Source organism: Galeopterus variegatus, unplaced genomic scaffold (assembly GCF_000696425.1).
Source record: "Galeopterus variegatus unplaced genomic scaffold, G_variegatus-3.0.2 Scaffold2233, whole genome shotgun sequence".
NCBI classification, from domain to species: domain Eukaryota; kingdom Metazoa; phylum Chordata; class Mammalia; order Dermoptera; family Cynocephalidae; genus Galeopterus; species Galeopterus variegatus.
The window spans coordinates 283,613-289,763 of NW_007728344.1; the positions used below are offsets into that span (position 1 = coordinate 283,613).

Genomic DNA, 6,151 nt, shown 5'->3' on the forward strand with positions numbered 1-6,151 from the left:
AACATAAAGGAAACACTTCAGGAAGTAAGACTGGGCAAAGACTTTATGAATAAGACCCCCAAAAACATAGGCAACAAAAGAAAAAATAAATAAATGGGATTATAGCAAACTAAAAAGCTTCTGCACAGCAAAAGAAAAAAAAAATTTTTTAGCACCAGAAAGCACTATATATATTTTAAAACCCATGTTTCTTGAAAACCATCTCAGCAGGTGTGATTAGCAACTTAATTCTAGCTCTCTTTCATAGTGACAGAAACACAGAAGGCAGCCAGATGGGAACTGCTATAACCAAGAGTAAAACAACAGCCCATCCTAAATAAGACACTCTGAGTCACCAATCCCAGAGCTTCTGCCACGACCATGGGCTTTAAACCACTCTACTACTTCCTGGAGGTCATAACCTCGCTCCTTCTTGGCTTTCTCTACGCTAAAGTAATCTGTGACACCAGTTTTGAAAACCTCAGTGCAGGTGAGGAAGGGCTAGAAGTTATATAGAGTTGACCTACAATGAAGTGGGCCATCTCTGTAAGAAAAGCAAAGCAGGAGATGGGGATCGACAGCAGCTGGGTGGATGGGAAGGTGTAGCCCAGACCCTCCACCAAAGGCAGGAAGAACTCACAGTCACTCACAGGCCTGCCATCTGAGATGATGTAAGGATGCCCAGAGGCAATGCGGCCCTTATCAGGTTTCAGGACCTTTGAGGCCAGAATGTGAGCCTGCACCAGGTTATCCTCATGGACCAACTCAACCAGGCTCCTGGGATCCCCTTACACAAGGCTGAACAGGCCCTTCTTAATGTGGCTTGCTATCCTGGGAAGGTGTCTTTGTTCTCCAGGCCCAGAGATGCCAGCCGGCCTGAGAGTGCAGGTTCTTAAGACACCACCACCCCTGTCCAGGGCTATACCCTTCACCTCCAGCAATTTCTTCTCTGCAATGGATTTGGTCCGAGAGTAGTGATCAGGGTGGAGGTGAAGAGGCAGGAAAGGCAAAGATTCATTCCCACTTCTGATAACTTGACCTCCGAAGATGACATTGAGAGTGCTGGTGTAAACTAATCTGGGCACCGTTCTCCGCCGGCAAGCCTGGAGGACATTGTCTGTGCCCCCCATGTTGGATTCTTCAGTCAGGGTTCCATTCAGTTTCTCCCAACCTGGCGTACCATAAGAGGCAATATGGAAAACACAGGGGATGCCTGCATCCTGGAAGGCTATCTCTACATCAGAGAGATGGCAGATGTCCCCCGTATAAACTTGATTCCTTCTGGAATGGTTTGAGCAGGGCTGCAGATGTCAAACAGAACCACAATGGACCCCTTCTGGTTCTGAGCATAGCCTAGGCAGAAACCAAAACAGCCACCTCCTCCTGTAATGAGGACAGTTTTTTCCTTTGGCGATCTTTGGGAGTCCATATATGGTAGGCAAAAGATAACTGGACCTTTTTAAAATAAATATATTCATTTTAAATAGGAACCTCACATTGCCACTTTAAATGGGAAACCAGAATCATTTGTCATAAAGAGAAGATAATCTTTCTTCCAAAGAGCGATGAAAACAAGAGATAGGAATCAAGTTTAGCTAGATAGCTGTTGAAAGCTCTGAGCATGGGGCCTGCTGCTTTTTTTTTTTTTTTTTTTTTTAAAAAGAGGCAAGCCAGTGTTTGAGGCCTTGGTGACATTCTAGAAAGCCAAGCTGAGCCCGGTTCCTTAGAATCAGAAAGAGAAAAGGGAATGATTTTTCCTGCTACTTGGGTCAGTGTCACACACTACTGTCCCCTCCTGAGGGGCTGCTGTTGGTTGCCCACAGCTGCCCCCCCGATGGGTGTGGCCATGGGGACACATTCCAGGCGGAGGCCAACCTGCCAGCCCAGCCCAGGGTCTTCATGGAGGGGTGGAGGTCCTCTTGACCCCAGCCCACTCACAGCAGCAGCAGAAGACATCACCAAGCGACAGGGCCCAAGCCTCCCCGGTGGCCCACTGCCCCCACCCCAAATTAACAGAACAAAAAGACAACCTACTGAATGAGAGAAAATATTTGCAAACTACACATTTGATGGGGGATTAATATCCAGAATATACAAGTAACTCAAACAACCTAGTAAAAAACCAAATAACCTGATTAAAAACTGGGCAAAGGAGCTGAATAGGCATTTCTCAAAGGAAGATATACAAATGGCCAACAGACACATGAAAAAATGCTCAACATCACTAAGCATCAGGGAAAAGCAAATCAAAACCACACTGAGATATCATCTCACCTCAGTGAGACTGGCTATTATCAAAAAGACCGAGAATAACAAGTGCTGGCGAGGATGTGGAGAAAGGGGAACTCTTCTATACATTGGTGGGACTGTAAATTAGTGCAGCCACTATGGAAAACAGTATGGAGGTTCCTCAAACAACTACAAATATAACTTCCATATGACCCAGCAATCCCACTGCTGGAAATATACCCAGAGGAATGGAAATTATCAAGTTGAAGGTAACCTGTTCTCCAATGTTCATCGCAGCACTCTTTACAATAGCTAAGTGTTGGAACCAGCCCAAATGTCCATCATCAGATGAGTGGATACGGAAAATGTGGTATATCCACACAATGGAATACTACTCAGCTATAAAAACGAATGAAATACTGCCGTTTGCAACAACATGGATGGACCTAAAAGAGTGGAAATGACCATGTTGAAGGGATACTTACCCTCCCGTATTTATCATAGCTCTATTTACAATTGCCAGGAGCTGGAACAAACACAAATGTCCATCATAAAATGACTGGATAAGGAAACTGTGGTATATATACTCAATGGAATACCACTCTGTTGTAAAAAATAGTGAAATTCTGCCATTCGCAACAACATGGATGAACTTAGATAAAATTACGTTAAGTGAAAGAAACCAGGCACAGAAAGAGAAATACCACATGTCCTCACTCATAAGTGCGAGCTAAAAAAAAAAAAAAAGAAAAGAAAAAAGAAAGATACAACAATCACAATAATTAATTGAACTTTCAAAAGGAGAGAAAAGAGCTGAGGTTACCGGAGGTGGGGAAGGGGGGGTGGCTAGCAAGAAATAGGTAAAGGGCCACAAAAAATGATTATGTTGTGTAATGTTGAATATACAAATTATCCTGATTTGAGCATCACATATTGCACACAGGTATTGGTATTCAACTCTGTACCCCACAGATATGTACAATCAATTCTGTTTCAAGAAAAAAAAAAGAAAGCTCTTGAGCAGGTTTGGGATCTAGACCTGTCTGTCCTCCTAAGGATGCCTGAGAAAGAAGCAATCCCAAAAGACACTAGCAGACACAGTGTGCACGAAAGCAAGACTAGAGGCTATAGCCACGTCTTCCAAAAGAACGAGACAAAAGGCAGCACCCCAAGCAAAAAACCCACATCCTAGGATTCATCTTTATGCCATTTCCTCTGAATTCCAATTTAAGGAATAATGTTCATTGCCAGAATAAATTACTTTTGCTAATAAAAGGATCACTGAAATTTAGAGATGATTTTTCAATAATATGTAAATTTTGTATAACAAGTTATACAAATAACATCTGTTATTTGCCCACATATATTTCCAGGGTGAGGTTTTCTCAAGCAATGCACCAATTAGTAATCTAAGAGCGTGATGGGGAGGGAGGTGGACACTAACCTGCCTTGTCACTGAGAGCTGTAATTGTAAATCTGCAATGCGATCAGCTAGAACAGGCAAGTGACCTACCCAGTGCATGCACCACCACCTGCAAGCTCAAATGATTCTATGAACCCTGGATTTAAGGAACAAGAAACCCAAATCTGGTCCTGTAGAATCTAATCCAAAGAACATAAACTCATACAAGAAAATGGCTGGCTCAGGGTAAAAAAACTACAACATATTTAAACTGAATTTAGTATGAATTAATTGAATTAATGAATTTACTATGAATTAGCTGAATCGAAACTGGAAAAGTAGCCGATTTCTTCATTTTCTTCTCCTCATCAGTCCTTTGAAGTGTACATACATGTATAGACATGTCCATACATACCCACATGCAAAGCAAAACTCCCGCCCCGTTACCAACTACTCTGTTTTCCACACTCTGCGTCAAGAGGATAATTTTCCCTAATCTTATAGCCAGACTAGACAAATTGGTGAAATATAGGATCAACTGTCTGCTTGTAATTAGCCTCGTCTGAGAGATTTAAGAGAATCTATCCATCCTGTGGTGTAAAAGGCAGTTGATAAGGGGGCTGGAGGCTGAGCTGCTGTTGATTATCTGAGACCTTGGTTGAGAGCCCTGTGCTCTCTCTGGACTGTCATCTATAAGTTGGAGGGCTGGGTCTAAGATGACCTTCTCGCCTTCATTCTTAGATGCCCACCCAGGGACCATACACACCCCTTTTTCTTGTCTCATTTTGCTTCCATATGTTTCCCCTAATAATTCTGAATTTATGCATCCTCCAGAAATTGATGCCAGCAGAGAGAGCTGAACTGCCATAGCCTGTCTGAGCTTCCCTCCTTGCAATCAAAGAGCTGAGCTCCAAATCTGAAAGGGAAAAGAAAATCCCAATACAAAAACACTACCATCAAATAACTTAGAAGCCATTGCCCCATGCATCTGTAATGAAGAAATGTTGAAAGAATGAAGACAAGTCAGAAACCTGAACTTAAATTTAAATTCACTGCTTATTTCCAGGTAGCACTGGCATTGTTCTTTGGTAAGTGGAAATGAGCATTTCTAGGATTTTTCTTTCTTTCTTCTTTTTTTTTTTTTCTGACTGGTAAGGGGATCGCAACCCTCCGCACGGTGTGGTCTGCACCAAGCTCAGCCAGTGACTGCACTACCCATCCCTATATAGGATCCAAACCCGCGGCCTTGGAGCTACCAGCGTCGCACTCTCCCGAGTAAGCCATGGGGCTGACCCAGAATTTCTAGGATTATTTCAAGTTGCAAAGGTGGCAACCAACTGCACCTCGGTGGTCACCTGCTTATCCCTTTTCTAACTCGTGTTCTACCCAGGCAATATCTGAAAGGTCAGGCTCACAGTCAATCTAAGAAGGCAAGGCTCTTCCAAGCAGTCTCTGAATAAAAGTAAGTATAAGCATTACTGTGAAAACATAATCATCTCAGGCTCCCAGCCAAGAAATTAGCACAACAGTGGTACAAATTTGCAAGACTTGACAAGACCAGAACACAAACAAGTATCAACATCACCTTTTTAAAAAATAGGGTCTAAGAGAAAGTACAAAGATTACTGGAGAAGCAGGACTACAAAATAAACAACTAAAGAACCACAATCTGGGGGAAAAAATCCAAGAGTTCTTGCTAATACTACCACCCTGGGCTCAAGCCTGGACTTTATCCATATTTATCTGTATTTTCTTCTCCAAATTTCTTCTTAGTGGTTTCTTAGCCTAAGATCAATGGTGAACTTTATAACATGTTATTAAAATTATTATTCCTCCTTTGATTTATAGAAACTTTAGTTTATAATTCCATCATTAAGGAGTACATTTACTCTCAGGTACTAAGAAGAGAAATACACAAAACACCTTAAGTCAGTCAAACACAGTCACAACCCAAAGTGGCAAAGACGACATTGCCATTTTCTTCAAAGTCTATCCAAGTTCAGGGCAATCTTAATGCCACACAAATTTTTCTTCTAGTGAAAAAGATTCAGTCAATACTTTTTCCTTCCTAGCACAGCTGGTTTTTACGATGACATTATAAAGCAGATGGAATGCTAATAACCAAAAGCCAGAGGGTTGTTTAGGCTGTTTGCAATCTGCACTTCACAAATAAAGAACTATTTCTGAAAAATAAAGGTCACTCAAAATGAATTGAATTCAATAAAGAGCATGGATAGGGACACCAGGGCTTGCTATTGATTCCCATAGAATTCTCTGGAAAAGAAGAAATGGAGCATTGTCAGGGAGGTCTCCTGGCATGGAAAGACTTACTCACTTGAACTATGGTTTGCCTTATTTGGAGAGCCGCTGAGATGCGCATAAAACTCTCTGTGCATACATGTGCATTCAATTGATACATAGCTCACTCCATTAATCTAATGTTCAGTGTTCTTCCTGGACCAGAAGTAGTTCAGGCCCCTGAAGAAACAAAAGGGCTGTAGCCAGGTCCATTCCACAAATAAAAAAGGCAACAATCACTTG

The 6,151-nt window shown here is 42.1% G+C and overlaps 1 pseudogene; it reads right to left on the reverse strand.

Annotated features, from left to right (window-relative positions):
* Positions 1 to 241: 241 nt before the first annotated feature.
* Positions 242 to 1,408, reverse strand: LOC103597199 (annotated as a pseudogene).
* Between the last annotated feature and the right edge of the window lie 4,743 nt (positions 1,409 to 6,151).